The sequence below is a fragment of the Tenrec ecaudatus genome, chromosome 4 (assembly GCF_050624435.1).
Source record: "Tenrec ecaudatus isolate mTenEca1 chromosome 4, mTenEca1.hap1, whole genome shotgun sequence".
Taxonomy (NCBI): Eukaryota; Metazoa; Chordata; class Mammalia; order Afrosoricida; family Tenrecidae; genus Tenrec; species Tenrec ecaudatus.
Genome location: NC_134533.1, coordinates 165,330,220 through 165,349,876, shown reverse-complemented (window position 1 = coordinate 165,349,876; position 19,657 = coordinate 165,330,220). Strand labels below are relative to the sequence as shown.

The window sequence follows — 19,657 nt, the reverse complement described above, 5'->3', positions numbered from 1 at the left end:
CCAGGTTAGGTTTTTTTAACTTTGGTTTCTGTTTCTTTAATTCATGATGACATGAATAATACTTGGTGCTTATATTTTAAAATACATTTTATAGCCCCTAGCTTGTTGTACCACAGAGTGGAGAGACCGTAAAATAAGATAAACAAAGTTTTGAATGTTCGTGTTAGGTTACATTGAGTTCATCCAGACTCAGAGGGATTCTATGAAGAAAAGAATGAGACATTTTCCATTCCTGTGTTATCCTAAAGATTGTTGTTATGCTTGAACCCATTGTTTCAACCACCCTCCTGCAAGAATATCTTCCTATTTTTGCTCAACCCTCTATTTGACCAACTATGATGTCCATCTCCACCAGAGTCTATTCTTTCCTGAAAACATACCCAAAGTAGGTGATATGAGAGTTTACCAAATTTACTTCCAAGGAACATTCTGACCGTATTTATTCCAAAATAATGTGTTTGTTCTTTCGGCAGTCCATGATACTTTCCAGTTCCTCTGCCGGGACCATAATGTAAATGCATCAATTCTTCCTCTGTCATTCTTATTCATTGTCCTATTTTCATATGCCTTTGTGTCTACTGAAAACACTTTGAATTGATTAAATTGCATCTTAGCTGTGGTAGTTACATAATTTCATGTCAGCTTGATAATTAAGATGAAAGGCTTATCAATCAGGTCACAGCATGTATTCCTTCTGGATGTGGCCTTCTCTGAGGATTCTGGGAACTTCCTCCTTTCTCCAGAGAGGTGGGCCACACTCTCGCTCTGGAGAAACCATGTGGAGACCCTTACTAGCACAGAGATACTTCCACTGCCACTGGATCCACAAGACTTTTCTTTAACCAACGTGTGATGTTCCTACATGTGCTGTATAAATCTGAAATGGAATTTATAGACTAAGGGTATAGAATGCCTAGTTGGGGTTAATCAAAGGCAATGTAACAGCGAGGAATCACTGAAACCCCAAAGGAGGCATAACATGAAAGTGCACAAGAGGAAAATAAAAGGAAATAGAAGTAAGAGGAGGGAAAGAGCATTTATAGAGATGTAAATATGGGCACATACATATGAAAATATATTCATATATAATGATAATGAAATCGTTCTATGTACTTGTATTTATATTAGGTATTAAGGTAGCAGATGGACATTGGACCTTGACTCAAGTACTCCCTCAGCACAAGAACACTTTGTTCTAATAATCCATAATTCTATGATGATCACCCTCCCGACGTGTGTGCTGAAGACACAATGGGTGCATAAGCAAACATGGTGAAGAAAGCTGATGGTGCCCGGCTATCAAAAGATATAACATCTGGGATCTTAAAGGCTTGATGGTAAACAAGCGGCCATCTAGCTGAGAAGCAACAAAGACCACATGGAAGAAGCATATGAGCCTGTTTGATCATATGGTGTCTATGAGATCAGGTATCAGGCATCTGAAACTCAGAACAAAATCATACCAATGTGAATGGCATGAAGTGGAGACCCAAAGCTCATCTGTAGACAAGTGGACATCTCCATACAGAAAGGTCACAAAGAAGAGACCAGCCAATCAGGATGAAGTATAGCACCGATTAAACATATAACTTTACACTAGTTTTTGAATGCTTTCTCCTGCCCCATCCCCAAATATAATTAACTCAATTCTATCTTACAACTCTGACTAGACCAGAACATGTACACTGCAACAGATAAAATCCCACAACACAGGGAATCCAGGGCAGGTAAATCCATCAGAAAATAGAGTTACCAAGTGGTGAAGGGGCAGGGTTGGGGTGAAAGGGGAAATCAATCACAGGGATCGATATATATAAACCACTTCCAGGGAGATGAACAAAAGAAAAGTGGGTGAAGGGAGACCATGGATGATGTAAGATATGAAAATAATAACTTATAATTTATCAAGGTTTAATGAGGGAGGGAGGGGAGAAGGGAGGGAAAAAACGAGGAGCTGATATCAAGGGCTCAGGTAGAGGGAAAATGCTTTGAAAATGATGGTGGCAACATATGTACAAATGTGCTTGACACAATGGATTGTGATAAGAGATGTAAGAGCCCCAAATAAAAAATATTTAATAATAAACAGAAGGACTTATGGACTTGATCTGGAGTGGTCTCGGATGTTTCCTCATATATAATTGCTCCTTGATAGAAAGCTCTCTCTTACACACGAGTGTCTTTAGGTTTGTTTATCTAGTCAATTTGGACTAAGACATTTTCCCTCAACATTAAAACCTTATTTTTAACATTTTAACAGTCCAGACTGAGCCATCCTATTTTAACAGCAGATTTCTCCAATGCAATATGTGCACCATATTTGGTCAAAGCAATATATTCACTTTTCAATATATATAACTATAATTCAGGGATTAAGTCAATTATGTGCATCAACTTTTTAAACTACCTCTTATTACAGATGAAAAATCTGAGATGTCAAACAGACAGTACAAGATCACAAATTTATGGACAAAACCAAATCAAGATCTTTGGACTATTGATTCCTCCTCCGAATTCTTGCAGCTTTATATATTCCTTATATAGTTGTAATCACTTTATGTTATTTTTAATGCTGAAAATTTAATGAATTTCAAGTTAAAAATATCAAATTAGAAGATAGAAATGTTCTTCTAGGCAGGCACAACATTTTCTAGCCATTCTGCATAATTATGAAGGTGGGTATTGAGAATTCATCCTTGGGTCTAAGGTTTCCTCAAATCTTAATGGCAACTAATCCCAAGTTGTCCATTCAAAATATGGCAATGAACATTTTTTGAAAGGGAAAGTTCTAAACAAACTGGAGATGAATATTTATATTTTAATTAATCAGACATTAATTTTTATTTTAAACAATTGCTGAGAAAAGGTATATTTAACTGATCTTTGAAAGAAGAAAGCAACTATATATTTTACTCATGGGAGAAATATGTAGAATATATTTCATTGCAAATTCTGCATTATTTTTGCTGGCTTTTCAGCCTAATGAATGAGTTATTCTACAATCAAGGCAAGTTTCTCACACTGACAGTATTCCCACAGCATCCTCCCACTCATACTCCATTTTTAAAGCCATGTGATTGTTTTAAAGAAATAAATGGTGTCACCATACCAAGTTATGTGAACTAATATATGTATTACTATTATTTATGAATTAATATAATAAACTGCCTATGACTTATACATATTTGTGGAATATTGACTAAATGTCTCACAGTACTGGAACATTCTGCCAGTGCATTGTTAAAAATTGATGCTGGCGTTCCAAGAAGGCCCAGAGTGGCTTTCAGCATGAGAGTTAATACATTTTATATTAGCGTCTGCGCTTCAAAAATCCCTAACCAGGCTGCCAAAGGGGTTAATAAATTTTATTTGGAAAAGAAATTTGTTAGTTTTCATCTGCAGTCCCTTGAATACATTGTTTAATATTTATTGGTGAAGTAAGTAAAGTTTTCTAAACTTGGTAGAGTATCGATATCTAAAAAGTTTTCTTACATATGTTTTGACAACAGAGATCCCCAAATACTTTTACAAGTTAACTTGTCTTTCTGGTTAATATATCTGGTAAAAATCTACCATCAAGTTCATTCTGACTTGTAGAGACCTTATAGGCGAGAGTAGAATTGTGCCATAAGGGTTGCGAAGTTGTGAATCTGTGAAAGCAGACCCCGCATTTCTCCGATGGAGTGGATGCTGGTTTCGAACGTGTAGTGAATGGCTGAGTCCTTAACCATTGTTCCAGTAGGGCTCCTTTTTGATGTGTGCCAGTCTTGTAAGGTACCTTTAAGTCAATTCTGACTCATAGGGAGCCTCTGTACACCTGTATGAAACACTCCCCAGGCCTGCACCATTCACCCAAGGATCCTGTGAGACCCCAGAGTTGCAGCCACCGTGTCAATTCATCTCATCAAGTGATTTCTTCTTTTGCCTTGACCTTCTCCTCTACCAAGCATGATTCCCTTTTCCTGGAACTAGACTATCCTAACACAAGGGACACTCTCTTACCATCCTGTTTTTAAGGAGCATTCTGACAGAATTTCTTTCAAGGCAAATTGTCTTGTTCTTCTAGTAACCCTAGACACTTTCAGTATTTTTTATCAAAACCGTAATTTTCAATGCATCCGTTCTTCTCCCATGCTTCTTAGTTACTTTTCTGTGGGGATATGACACCACGGCACAGGGCAGGCACACTTCAGTTCTCAGAGTGACGTAATTGCTCTTTACAATTTTTAATGGGTCTTATGCAGAAGATTTGACCAATGTAATACATTGTTTGACTTCTTGGCTGCTGTTTCTGTAAGATTGAGTGGGGGGGGGAAAGTAAAATGAAATCCTTTACTACTTGAGCCTTTTGGTAGTTTTGTTTATCATAATGTTGTCTATTGGTCCAGTTGTGAGCACTCTTTTTTATTTTCATTAGGTGACGTTGCAATCTAGATTGAAGATCTAGTGATTCATTGTCATCAGTAAGTACTTCAAAGCTCTTTGCTTTCAGCAAGCAAGTTTGTGTCATCTGCACTAGTCATTGTTAGATGACCTTCCACAGAATTTTTACTTGCATGTGATATAATGATATTGTTCTATAATTTTCACATTCTGTTAAGCCAGTTTTCTTTGTAATGAGTACAAATATTGATCCCTTTCAGTCAGTTGGTCAAGTAGCTGCCTTCCAAATTCCCTGGCTAAGATGAATAAGTGCTTACAGTGCTTCAAAAGATTGTTAACTCTTTTCAGTGGACATTCCATCAATTTCTGGAGTCTTGCTTTTGATTAATACCTTTAATGCAGTTTCAGTATCACTAGTTCTTGCTTATATGCTGTCTCCTGAAATGCTGGACTGTTGATTACTGTTTTGGTACAGTGACTCTGTGTATTCTTTCTACCTTATTTCTATGCTTCCTGCATCATTCAATATCTTGTCCGCAGACTATTTCAATATTTCAATTCCAGGATTGCACCCTTTTTTTTGAGTTCTTTTAGTTTAAGATATTCTGAGGGTGTTCTCCCCTTTTGTTTTTCTAACTCTAGGTCTTTTCACATATTTTACATTGCATTATGGAGCTGTCCTTTGACATTTCCTGTTCAGCTCTTTGTCTTCTTCATATCTTTCATTTGTCTTAGATATTCAATGATTAAGCGAAAATTTCAGAGTATTTTCTTCCATCCACTTTGATCTTTCTCTTCCATCTTTTTAATGACCCTTTCTTTCTTCATAAATGATGTTCTTGATATCCTCCCACAGGTCATCAGGTCTTCACACTTTATGTTCAGTGCATCAAATTTATTCTTGAGGTGTTCTTGAAATTCAGAAATTATATATCCAAGGTCATATTTTGCTTTCATGGATTTATTTTAATTTTCTTCAGCATCAGCTTGAACTGACATGTGAACAATTGAACTCATGTTCCGTCCACCCCTGACCTAGTTTTTAGCTACTGATATTGTGCTTTTCTAAGATCTCTTTCAACAGATGTAGTCAATTTGATTTCTGTGTGTTCCATCTGGAGAAATCCATGTACATAGTCACTCTGCGTTGCTGAAAAAGATATTTGTTACATACAATTTTTTTGCAGAATTCTATCATGCAGTCTCCAGCTTCTTTTCTATCACCAAATCCATATTTTCCAACTACTGTTCCTTCCTCTTGGTTTTCAATGTTTTCATTCATATTACCTATAGTTATGAAGGCACCTCGAATGCATGTTTGGTCAATTTCAGACTCAAAATGTTAGTAGAATTATTCAATTCGCTCATCACTAGCTTTTGTGATCGGTGCATAAATCTGAATAATAGTTGTCTTGATAGGATTCCATGGAGGTGCACAGATATAGTCCTACCACAGACAGTCTTGTATTTCAATGTCTTGAAGTGTCCTTTGACAGTGAACGCAAAGCCATTCCTCTTGATTGTTGTATGCCCAACATTTTAAGCCACATGATTTTCTGATACTAAATGAAAAATACCAGTCCATTTTAGCCCACTAATGGCTAGAACATTGATCTGCATGTATTCCATTTCACGTTTGACCACTTCCTTTTTTCTTAGATTCTTCATATATTTCAAGTTACGGCATTAGCTTTTGTAGCTGTGTCATCTCATTTTGACTTGTGCCTCATTAGCAAATGAAGATGCAGACATCCCCACGGCCACAGTCTTTATTACATTCACGTCAGTATGACCAAGTCTCCTTTGAAAACGCTGCTCTTCCTCAGTCACATTTTCAGGGCTTTCAGATCCATTGGACCATCCTCTGGCATTACCTTTGAGAATGTTCTGCTTCCTATCATGAGGCCTTCAGTACTTGACAATATTTCCATCCAATATGTAAGGTTTTCAGTGGCTACTTCCTCTGAAACAGGCAGCCAATTCCTCCCTTATTGCATGTTCTTTGTCTGGAAGTTCTACTGAAACGTGTTCACTTTGAGTGACCTGCTGGCATTCAAATGACCATTGACATTGCTTCCAGCACCACAGCAACACACTAGCCACCGCAGTAAGACAAACTGACAAACAATTGATGGGGTGACCATAGTACAGGGTGTGAATCAAGTCATTGTTTCTTTTGGGTATGAACTACTGAAAGACATCTTTCAGTAATAAACACATATCCATTAAAACCAGTCCTCTATGTTTAAGAACCATTTGTGAGGCTAGATAGGAGCCCAAGGACCATTGAAAGTAGAATACATTTCAGATCTCTGCTTAAGTTGTGTAGACCACGGCCCAGAAAGACCACAGGACACGTGTGGCATGGAATTAAGATGGAATAAAGGATCCAGGCAAGTCCCAGAGGCCGTGGGTAGGCAGCAACAGAGTGGTTACACTGAGACTCTTTCCTGCCCTCAAGCAGAAGCCAAGGGGCCACTTGGCTGAGAAGCTGAAGGCCAGAGGGAAACTGGACTACTGGCTAAGGGGAGGCACTGATGTGCACCAATGACTGTAGCCTTACTGTTTCTTGATCCTGATTTGTGGCAACTTGTGAACTTCTCTAATCATTTCCACAATTTTAAGAGTTCCCTGTGGCTATTGTAAGTAATTATCAGACCCAACAGAGCCCTGGGAGAAACAGTTATCAGAAAGTTAAAGAAAGATGCAGAGTAGAAGTGTGTCTGAGCTTTGCCTCATGGCAATAGAAAAGCCAGTGGACATCAAATATCCTCCAGCCCACCACCACCCCATCAACCCGCCATAGCCCAACAAATTGATTTTTGCAGCGCACAGCACTCAAATGTAGTGAAGTCATTGGGTTGAATGAAAGGGGAACTGAAGATCGGAGGTCAAAAAAGCAGAAAGAAGGCATATAATAGAAATCAACCATCTTAACTCATTGCCATGGCACCAATTCTGATTCATAATATTCAGATTCAGTATAGGACTTTCAAGGGTTTGCAAATCTTTATGGGAGCAGATCATTCATTATTTTCCAGCAGAGCCGCTGATGGGTTTGAACTGTCAACCTTGGGGTTAGAAGTTCAACACCTAACAATAGCACAAATTACAGTAAAACACAGCCTATGAAGTTGGAAGGACACTTTGGAAATGGCTGTTAGAAAGAAGATGAAAACTATAAATAAATTGTGAAAATTTGAAAAATATTCCACTTCCTCATCTCCTCCAACAGAAATTCCTTCTAATACTAAACCAATGTTATTTTAACACAAAACAGATTTATTTAACATTATCAGAAGAACAACAAATAATTTTCAAGGCAGATAGACATTAAAATATAGAGACTGCAAATCATGGGAATAATACAAGTTGTATTAAATGAAATCAAGTAATTAATAAAACAGCACAAGCTTCCAAAGAGCAAAATAAAATAACATAACAGAAAAAAAGCATTCCTTAAAGTCAATAAAGCTAAACAGTAGGAGGTTACACATGAGAATATGAAAATTGGCAGATAAAAGGAAATATTTCTTTAAATTAAAAAGTCATTTCAAATAAGAGGGAGAATTGAAAACAACAACAGCAGTGGCATAAAAACAAGACAGTATATGAAGCAGGCAATAGAAACATAAGACATGATAGGTAAATAAAATATAAAGTGGTGCCAAAAATGGAAAATAAATTATAGACCTAGAACAAAATGAATATACATACATACATAATACATACAAACATACATACACACAGCAAACACATTCAGGGCTCCTTGAGAAATAAAAGAAGCTCAACAGATTCTAGTAAATATTTAGCCAAAAGGAGAAAGTGTTGCTGAAGTAAACGAAAATGAATATTAATGTTCTGAAAGGGCACACAATGAAAATGAGTAGTTACTCAGTGCATATTGTTGAATTAATTGAAGAAATGTGTGTCTCTGTTTTAACTACTGGCTTCGATATTTATGTCAACTGCTTTATGCTGAAGCACAGATTTTGTCAGAGTGTGTCTCTATTGTAAGTGAATATTTATTTTTTAGATACACTGGTCATCTCTATGGAAACCTTAATAACTTTTGGTTATGAAGCAAATTCTTCCCCTGAATGAGATTGTCCTTTAGAGCATTCTACAAAATTGTCAAAGAAAATTACAAACACAAATCATTCCCTAATTTTGGACAATCTGCTGTCGTACACTTCCATGTTCTCTTTAATATGTTGTACTTTTAAAAAGAATTTCATAATTTCACCGGAAAGTGAAGAAATAATTTTCATGTTTGCTTTTTAATTAGTTTGTTCAATTTGCTGAGCCTGTTCTTTGCTCTTCGTTTTTCTAATTATGATAGAGAATCTGAAACAGATGCAAATGAAACGTGACCTACTTGAAATTCAGCATCAGGGACTATACACTTTGTAGACTAATGTAAACACTAAGGAAGCATCAATTCAAGTAGATTCCAATATGCAAGCGAAGTCATTAGTATGGATCAGTGTCAAATTTCAATTCTATTTATTTAATGACCCAATATTTCAAATTGGTAGTGGGGAGAGGGCGGTATAGCGAGATAGCAATAGATTCCCATATCAATACCCTTAAGGCCCGGTATCTGGATTTCAGTATTACCGTCAAATATTTATTTATCTCCATCATTTCACTGGTATGTAGACTATAAGTATGAATATAGATTGCTGACTAAAATTTGAGTGCTAAGCTGGAATTGTATATGAAAGCTGAGCATCAATATTCTCTTTATTGAATCTCCCCTGGTACACGATGCTATACATGGAATATATTATGTATGTGCATATTAATTAAAATTTCAGAAATTATCACTAAAAATGTATCCCCTGACCTACAGGAAATATCACATGCATGTAGTTAGGTCCTTGTGCTGAATGAAAATTAAATGTAGGCAATGCAAATTGAAGCCCCCATGAATGCATCATTCTGCAAAATCAGATTTACAAATTCCATGTTTTATGCAATCTCAAAAAAAAAAGAAAGAAAAGAAACAAACGCTTACCAAAGCTAAATGATGCTAACGCAGTTTTCAGCTGAATGATGGCAGACAGCAATCAAGAGCAGTCAGGCTTAGCAGAAAGCAAGATATTTAAAAGAAAGATACTTTACACGTAAGAAATGGAGATTTACGACTCTTTCATTTTGTTAGCAAAGGGAAATAAAGTATAAGAAAGGAAAAGTTTTAAAAGTATTAGACGTACAACATAGTTTGAATTCTACAAAATATGAGTGGTAGTAAAATAGAAGCAATATGTTCAACATTTATGTTTTTAGAATTGAGAATACCAACGAGGCGGGCTGTAGTTCTGAATCATGGCTACGCCATGTGCTGCAGAAGACAAGTGCACCGTGCAGACCTTTGAAGACTTTTATTTCAGAAACAGATCACCAGCCTTTTCTTCTTAGGCATCTCTAGGTGTTTACACATCACTAATTGTCCGATTCGTAGTTAAATTCCACAGTTTGTGCCATTCAGGGGCTCACAGCATTCAGTGTAAATGAAGCATATTTATCTCGATGATCATGATGTAGTTCTATTCCCAGCACACCTATAGGAAATTTCACATTTCTTTTGGAAGGCCCCTGATGACACACTCTGTTTAATGTAGAGCTACCATGTCTGAAAAGCCTGGATTGGAAACCAGAAAGGCATCCCCACTAGAAAGACGAGGCTGTCAGCTTCCACAAAGCTTCACGGCTTCAGAAAGTTCCTAAGGAGAAGCTCTGTTCTTCCCTAGATCGTCATGAGGAATCATAGTTAACAGGAGGCTGATGGTTTACCCGCCTTTTCATCATATAGAAGTATAAATGAATTACATGAGAATTAAATAGAATAATATGTAAATTCTCAGTCAAACCAAATGGTGTGGGGTAATTTCACATAAGTGCTCAGTAAATGCTGGTTTGCTATTTCTCATGTTTTTCTCATACTTATATGTAATAGAACTATGTGATTTCTCATATTTCTCTAGTGATGGTGTGGTACTTGGTTATCATTGAGTTGATTCCAACTTAAGGGAGACCCCAGAAGTACAGAATAGAACCGATTGAGAGGTTTTTTAAGTTTCGAACCTTTCATAAGTAGATGGTAACCATCTTAAGTAGATGGTGCCTCTATGTGGGTTCAAGGTCACAAACTTCTGAAAGAGTAGTAAAGAACTTAGTTATTTTCATAATCAAAGATATCTCTTTATATTATAAGAAATGTTATCAAAATATAGTACAATATAAATTTTATATCTACTACTTCAATACTGGTTGTACAAGGGATATGATAAAGTTTGTGGAAATTTTCATTACTTTTTCATTCCAATTTTCCAATAACCTTTAAACATTTGCCTTTCATATTCAAAACTGCATTCTAAATCTCTAATATTTTATAAAGTTATAAGAAAAAATATTATTAATTTTAGATAAATTTACCAATTAAACACATGCAGTGAGACCTTAACATACCAAAGAATAATTTATACCAAATAAGTAAAATATACTATAGAAATTTTAGATAATACAAACTTCTGCAATAGGTAACTGTACTAGAAACAAAAAATAGCAACCAAATTCACATTCATCAAGTCTATGCCGCCTCTTCTTGACCCTAAAACACGGGTTAGAAGTGCTCCCGTGAATTTCCAAGACAACGGTAGTGACTTTTGAGATTTTAGAGGAGGTTTGAGTTAGAGAAATCACTGAAAATAGACCTAAGTCCATTTAAGATGTGCAGAGGTGATCGGCATGTCCAATACTTAACCACTTGACTTCAGAGGCAAAAATCACACCTTTATCAAAGCCCAGGAAGTGGACAATATGCACTCTTGGTCACCACCCACTCTCAGTTTCCCAACTGACAATGAACAGAAGACAGGTGCTGAGTTACCTGGCAACAAACACCTATCAGAATTCTGTTATTTCCCCAAGAAAACCACTGGTCTGAGACACTGATAGCCTTTTTGACCTTTGAAAAAGTGTGCTCTCTTGCTCTGGATCCAGTATCCAGTACCCCCTACCTAACGTCTGGTGCTTGGTCCTTGTGCTGATAATATGATCCACCAGCTTCAATAGCCTAGTGAGACAACAGCCTACTCTTGCGTTAACAAGAATAATCCTCCAGATGGATATCTGAACTTTGACAGTCTTCAAAATCAGATAAGTCATTCTCTCGATAGTTTGTGAGTTGTGTGAGATGCTGGAGCAAATTTTGGAAGTCTTTACACGAGTGAGATTGCTGAGATGAGTAGTGGTGATTGGTGGCACTGATAGTGGAGTAGTGTAACAATCGAAAAGTTGGACCTTTAGGGCATCTTTAACTTCTAGTTCATTGCAACTAGCTTTGTACTAATCTTTCTACAATAAATTATTTTAATAATTTCATTTCCTTTACACTAAATTCCAATTGTTAGTGATGGGAAAATTAGCACTCTACTATAGAGTTGTTTATGATATGGCTTTAGTAAGCGAGGAGATGGAGAGAATACTTCTTTAGTAGATGGCTTCTAAGATCTCCATGGAGGCTTTCCTCAAGTCAGTGAAGAGTAAGAACTGCAAAGAGAGAGAACAACGCAATGATGTGTGACTACTTGTTAGAATTGTTCTATAAGACACATACGTGGTGTTCCCCGGTGCTTCACTGACCAGGATTGTCCTTACACTATAACTGAGAGACCAGGAGAAAAGGGAACTGGCTTTATAAATTTTATCTATTGTACTATTGTTTAGAATAGACATAGCAAAAATCACACTAATATACATGGGCAAATGTCAACCTTGGCGATATCATTTGTGTTATGCATCCATTTGAACTCTCTTTTTCTGTGTTGTTCCTCCCTCATGAACAGCAAGTGACTTTCCTCAAGTTCCTGGATAATCTTTTGAGCTGCTCTTTTTAGATTGATACTACATGAGGGAGTACCAAACCCGAAACCTGAAACAGAGTGGCTATGGGTGGAGCAGAGCTTTCATAGTACATATTTTTCCCTCTAGGCGAGCCTTGAGCAACTCGCTCTGAAATAGTGCATCCTGAGGCATCACCTGGGAAGATTCTCTCTGGTCACAGTGATTTTTTTTTCAAAAAAGCAGTTTCACTCAAAAAATGTTTCCAAGAATTGAATCACAGATTTGGCAAATGCAGTAAGGGTAATGAAGAGTACTTTGAAGGTTATAAGGTTATTTGGTAAACAAATTTAAATACATAGCTTTGAAAAACATGTATCCATTGTTTTTGTTTGAAGGGGGTACCCCTCATATAAGTAGTTCTTACAGAGTATAATGTTCAAGAGATACTTTTTCCCCACTAACTAATAAAATGAAACTATTTTTTCTTGGTTTTAAGAAAACCTTAAGGGGTATTTGTAGTTTAATATTTAATTACTGTATTAGGGCAATAGTTTCAGGATATCCTTTGCCCTCCATAACTTAGGAAAGTCTGAAGTCTGTGATATTTTAAATGGTGCTCTTCCCAGTGTTATGTGCAAGATTCACATGGGATTATTGAGTATGAATATTCAACAATGTTAGCCAAGCTCCAACAGGTTCTTCTGTTCACATGATAAATGAGATGGTTGTTTATGGAGGAAATTGCCTTCCACATCTTTCTTGTATTTCTGATTCGTCTTACTTTGTTGCTGTAAGTGAATGGGGATCAATTGTTGTCTTGGATGGCTGGCCTTGTGCAAGCTTTTAAGACCTCAAGTACTATGCAAAAAAGTAAGACCTGGAAGAGAAGCACTAAGTGTGTTATTGAGCCAATTAATTGCCTTACTCATTTTACATGGCTCTAAACTTCTGCATCGAGGAACAAAGTCCTTTGAGAGGTTTAGTTTCACATTAGCAGCCTAAGCAGCTTTATTTTTGGCATTTTTTCTAAATATATCTAGCACATAGTTTCTGCTAACTCAACTTTTTACAGGTGTACAACTTATGGACACAAATTATAAAAACAAGCAATGGAACCCTAACCTAAATTAGTGTGATTTCTTCATCACTTTTACCTTCTGCTCCTAGTAACAGCGATGAGTTTTAGTCTATGTATTTGCCTTTCTTTTTTGTCTGTGTTTAAGTGAAGCAATACAGTGCTATCCTTTTGTGATAGAATTCATTGGCCCCAAATGTCTTCAAGCTCCATCCATATTTTGCTATATATATTGAGTATATTTATCCTACTGACTATATATTATCCTATTATATGTATTATGTTTGAACTATATTTAACGAATCACTGGCTAATAGGCATTTGAAATGTTTCTGTTTTTTGGTATCATGAACACTGATGTATATGCATCTTTTTTATTCTGCTTTTGATTATATATACCTAGGAGTGCAGTTTGGGGGCCACATGCTAATTCTATTTTAAGCTTAGTTTTTGATTTTTGGAAGATTTGCAACACTGTTTTCCACAATAATTATTTTATTCATGTGTGAGCGTGCACACCAGCACACCAGCATTCACTTATGGTGAACTTACCGGTACAGCAACAGCCTCATTTTTTAATGTAGGTATACAAGGTGGTAATTCTGCCCCCCAAAATGGATTTTTTTCCAAATCTTTGTATTTACATTTTTTACAAAACAAGCTTATCAACTTCAAAGTACTCTCCAGTACATTTCATACATTTGTTAAATCTATTCTTGGAAACATGTTTCAATCTCATCTGTTTGGATGGCTGACAGCACCTCCCTTGATTTTTTTTCTTCACCACAAATCCCTGCCTTTTATGTCCCTCTTCATTTGCCAGAACAAGAATTCATCTGGAGCAACAGCAGGAGAGTAAGGTGTGTGGATCAAGAGAGGAATGCTGGACTTTGCCCAAAACTGGTGCACTGAGATGGCTGCATAAACAGGTGCTTTGTTATCGTGGCAAAACCAGTTCCCCATGTGCCGAAACTCAGGCCTTTTTTGTGGCATGCTCTTACACAATGTTTTCAGCACCTTTAAATCAGCAGTTCACAACCTGTGAGTTGCGACCCCGTTTGGGGTTGAACAACCCTTTTACAGATGTCATCTGATTCATAACAGTAGCAAAATTACAGTTATGAAGTAGAAACAAAAATAATTTTATGGTTGGGGGTCACCATCACATGAGGCACTGTACTAAAGGATTCTGGCATTAGGAAGGTTGAGAACCACTGCTCTAAATAGAAAGCTTGATTAACAGTCTGACCTGGTGGAACAAACTGCATATGCATTATAAGTAGACAGTTTAGTCTCTTGGGAAGTTAACAGATGTCCTGAACAAAGTTTGTCATCAATTGACATTTCACCTCTTTTGAAATGAGAAAACCACTCATACACTGAGTTTTTCCCTAACATTGTTTTTTGTAAGCTGTATTCAACATCACAACAGTTTCTGCATATTTTTCCCTAGCAGGAAACAAAATTTCATAGCTGCACACTGTTCTCTTAAATGGGCAATCACAAAAAACGAGGTTCAAGCAAACTGAAAAATTCACTCTGGCCAGAGAAAACCTTTGCAGGCAATACCACAGGGTGCATAGCACGGTGGTTGTTGATTGATGCTTGCCTAGAGAGACACATACTTACTACAAAATCTCCACTCTGCCAAGTGCAAGTCCGGTTTTCAGAGGGGTATCCCCCCAGAAGCTAGAATGATTACTAAAATAAGTAGCACTACTTATGGTTTGGAACACTGGACTGGGAGACTCATACAGGGTAGATTACACCCTCTTAGGGAGATATGATTATCGCCAAGACGAGAAAGGTACATTCAGAGTAGTGGGCTTTTCAGCCATCTGTTAGCCCTGCACCTGTATTTCCAAGTGGGGTGGTCAAGAGATTTGGTTGCTATGCAACAGATACTCTACCTTTGTTTTGTAAGGAGAAGATTAAGATCTTCCTAGGCCATTAACCCATAATTTTTTCCCATTCCAGTTATTGCTCTGGCATTCCCAAATTTTACATATCCACTCTGTGTCATGTCATCAGCCATAATAAATGTGTCAGAATCATTTAGAAGCCCTAGTTCTAATTTCTCCATATCATTTCAAACATTTATTAACTTCTTTTTTTTTCTTAAACAATCTTAATCATCCTAGTGGGAGTGAAATGGCCTCTCATATTGATAATTCTTATGACAGGTGTTTGAAAGCTGCATATTCTGGATTGTCACCTCTAATAGTGGGTGGGGAAAATAGAGTATCTATCTTCTCCAAAGACAATTTCTGAGTCAGTGAGTGTGTACAGACATATTGTGAATAAAATGCAATTTTCAAGGTTTAGAATTGACTTTTTCTAGTTATGATTAATATTTGAATATTCTTAGTTGTGAAGTGCTAGCTCAGAAAGAAAATAAAATGTGTAAGTTAATTGAGGATCAAAGTTAAACTTATATAAAATATAATGAAGCATACTTATTTTTATCTGCATTAGCTGATATATTTAATATTCTACTTATTTCTGTAGCTGAGGTGATAAGGCTCATTTCCTCTTTAGAAAAGTCCTGAACCCCCTAAAATATCTTTAATATTATAAAACAATATAATTTTAGCTATTGTATCAATATTTCATATTTAAATTTATTAAGACAACTATTTTGAGCACTTAAATGAGTTGATGTTAAAATTCTCATTATTTAAATACCTATGCTAGTCAATCTATTATAACTTACAGAAAGTAACCTGATATAGAATTTTGGAGGCTATAAATTGTTACAGGAGCAGATAGTCTGATCGTCCTTCAACACAGTGGCAGTTGGGTCTGATCCTTGGAATTCTAGGTGAGCGGATCAAAGTGTTTACTAAACATTGCCACCAGAGCAGTACCAAAAAAAAAAACCCTAAGTAAATCAGAAAAAAATAGACTTCAAGGCTTAGAAACATTAAGAAAGTGTAGAGGTAATCATATATATATATATTTCTAGTGCATGTTTTCAAGTTCAAATAAAAGTTAAAAGAGAAATAATGTGTCCGTTTTTGCTTATTTATCATTGAATTATAACTCTAAAATATCAAAACATTTCTAGTAACTGAGTGTCTTATAGATTTTCAAAATGTACGTTTCAGATTTCAGCTTATTGGTTTTTGGTCATTAGAGTTGATAAAGGATACTGTTGACAGGAGGGAGGCACTTTCTGTTACAAACAGGTAGAAGCGTTTGAAATGGATGTGGTAGGAGGTTAAAATAAGCAAGCTGTGTTTTCAAAATGTTAAAATTTACTTCAATAATATTAATACACATCCTAAAAATCATTAATAAAATACCCTATAAATTTAGCCAACAATTAGTGCTTAAATCTTCCATAAATAATAATTCTTGGTGGAAAATGTGTTATTCCCACAAAAGCTTCAAATGTTGTGGATAGGAAGGCAGTTTCTTAGAGAAAAGACAAAAAAATTAAATGAGTGTGTTGGATTTAGGAAATTTACATAAGCTAATTAAAAAATCTTCTAAAATGATTTTATGTAAAATTTTATACTATTCAAAGTGAGTTGCTTTTTATGAAATTTTAATTAATTCATTAAATTTCTAGGTAATATATTACTACCTGAGCCTCAAAAAGTATATTGAGTTATGCTTTTCACAGACCCCATATTGCCATCAGTACTTTTTAGTATCATTGATAATTGCAATATAGATTTGAATATTCACCAACTTTGAACCTTTGTCCAAATCACCTTAGATTATCATAAATATCTACCTTTGACACAGATGATGATCTTTTTCAAAACGTGTCGCTGCTTTTCTTAGCTATCTAGTGCTGTTATAACAGAAGGCCCATAAGTGTTGCCTATAACAAATGCAAATTTAGACTCTCAAAGTTTAAGAGACTAGATGCTGGGGAGTGAACTCTAGGACAGGCTTTCTCTCACTGCTGAATCTGCTGAAAAGGACCCTGGATACGAAGGAGGGCCTTGGATCCTGGCTTTTCATTGAATTCCAGCTTTTCATTCTTGGTGGTGAGAGGTCCCTCTAAACTCTCCATACTCGTTTATCTCTTTTATAGCTCAAAAGAGATGAAATCAAGAAAGAACCTAATTTTGAACACGACATCCTGCCTGGTTAATATAATTTCCCTTAATCTTACTTTTTTAAGAACACATAGATTAGGGGTTCCAACATTTTTTCTAGTTGATAATCACATCAATGGGCTCAGGCATAGGAACAATTGTGAGGATACCGTAGGACTGGCAGTTTTTCTTCTGATGTCCATAGAATGGAAATGACGCAACGGCACCTAGCAAAAAAATTCCTATCAGGTGATGAAATGGAGGACAATCTCATAATATTGAGTACCATGACACAAGCAAGTTTATAGAGATTATAGATTTTGTGATGGATACAATTCAATCCATAACACTGATGTTTTATTCTTAAATGGTGTGCACATCTCTTTCCATTTCAGCTTTTGATCACTTGAAAATTTGTGCAGCACCCATTAGGCTAAATTCTTTCTAATATATCTTTTTTTTTCTCTTTTCTTCTTTTACATTTTATTAGGGACTCATACAACTCTTACCACAATCCATACATATACATACATCAATTGTATAAAGCACATCCATACATTCCCTGCCCCAATCATTCTCAAGGCATTTGCTCTCCACTTAAGCCCCTTGCATCAGGTCCTTCCCCCTCCCTCCCTCCCCATTCCCCCCTCCCTCATATGCCCTTGGTAATTTATACATCGTTATTTTGTCATATCTTGCCCTATCCGGAGTCTCCCTTCCCCCCTTCTCTTCTGTCCCTCTCCCAGGGAAGAGGTCACATGTGGATCCTTGTAATCAGTTTACCCTTTCCAACCCACTCACCCTCCACTCTCCCAGCATCGTCCCTCACACCCTTGGTCCTGAAGGTATCATCCACCCTGGATTCCCTGTACCTCCAACCCTCATATGTACCAGTGTACAGCCTCTGTCCTATCCAGCCCTGCAAGGTAGAATTCGGATCATGGTAGTTGGGGGGAGGAAGCATCCAGGATCTGGGGGAAAGCTGTGTTCTTCATCGATACTACCTCACACCCTAATTAACCCATCTCCTCTCCTAAACCCCTCTATGAGGGGATCTCCATTGGCCGACACTTGGGCCTTGGGTCTCCACTCTGCACTTCCCCCTTCATTTAATATGGTATATATATACATATACATATATACATATACACATATATACACATACATACACACACTTATATCTTTTTTTTTTTTGCATGATGCCTTATACCTGGTCCCTTGGGCACCTCGTGATCGCACTGGCCGGTGTGCTTCTTCCATGTGGGCTTATTTGCTTCTGAGCTAGATGGCCGCTTGTTCACCTTCAAGCCTTTAAGACCCCAGACACTATCTCTTTTGATAGCCGGGCACCATCAGGTTTCTTCACCACATTTGCTTATGCACCCATTTGTCTTCAGCGATCCTATCATGGAGGTGTGCAGTCAATGATATGATTTTTTGTTCTTTGATGCCTGGTAACTGATCCCTTTGGGACTACTCGATCACACAGGCTGGTGTGTTCTTCCATGTGGACTTTGTTGCTTCTGAGCTAGATGGCCGCTTGTTTATCTTCAAGCCTTTAAGACCCCAGTCACTATCTCTTTTGATAGCCGGGCACCATCAGCTTTCTTCACCACATTTACTTGTTCACCCACTTTGGCTCCAGCCGTTGTGTTGGGAGAGTGAGCATCGTAGAGTTCCAATTTAATAAAAGAAGGTATTCATGCATTGAGGGAGTGTTTGAGTAGGGGCCCAAGGTCCTTCTGCCACCATAATACTTGACCTATAAATATAGACACATAGATCTATTTCCCCATCCTCCTATATATATTTGCATGTACAGGTCTCAAGTCAAAAAATTGTAGCAGAATTTTAAAAAAATCTGTAGCAAAACTGTTATATAAATTTGAATGATCAGTGTTACAGCTCTTTTAGAATTTGTCTAGCAGGTTTTCTGTTTTTTCTGGAACCCCCCCCCACCCCCCAAAACATTTTTTTGCATTATCCTGCAATGATTCTTATAATTGTCACCTTCTAAAATAGATTACTATTAAGATTCTACAGAACATCTACCTCGAAACTCACTGACGCGTCCTTTGGAGCTGACGACAGTCGTTGTAAAGTTTCAGTGAGGTGTCTTCCTGCTTCAACAGCACTCTTGTTATGTGAATTTCATCAACTATTTTCAAGTTTTCCAAAGAAGCTATGTTTTTATCCTTTTAAAAAGGAGGCCATAATAAAAATAATCAAAGAAAATTCATAAGCAAAGATATATGTTGAAACTTCAATACCAAAAATAATTATGATTTATGAGAAA

General features: G+C 36.7%; 1 non-coding gene across 1 annotated transcript; it reads left to right on the top strand.

The window, feature by feature from the left end:
* Window positions 1–19,255: 19,255 nt before the first annotated feature.
* On the top strand, window positions 19,256–19,315 carry LOC142447562 (U7 small nuclear RNA). Its single transcript, XR_012784245.1, has one exon. It is a non-coding gene; the product is annotated as a U7 small nuclear RNA (small nuclear RNA).
* The last annotated feature ends 342 nt before the right edge of the window (window positions 19,316–19,657 follow it).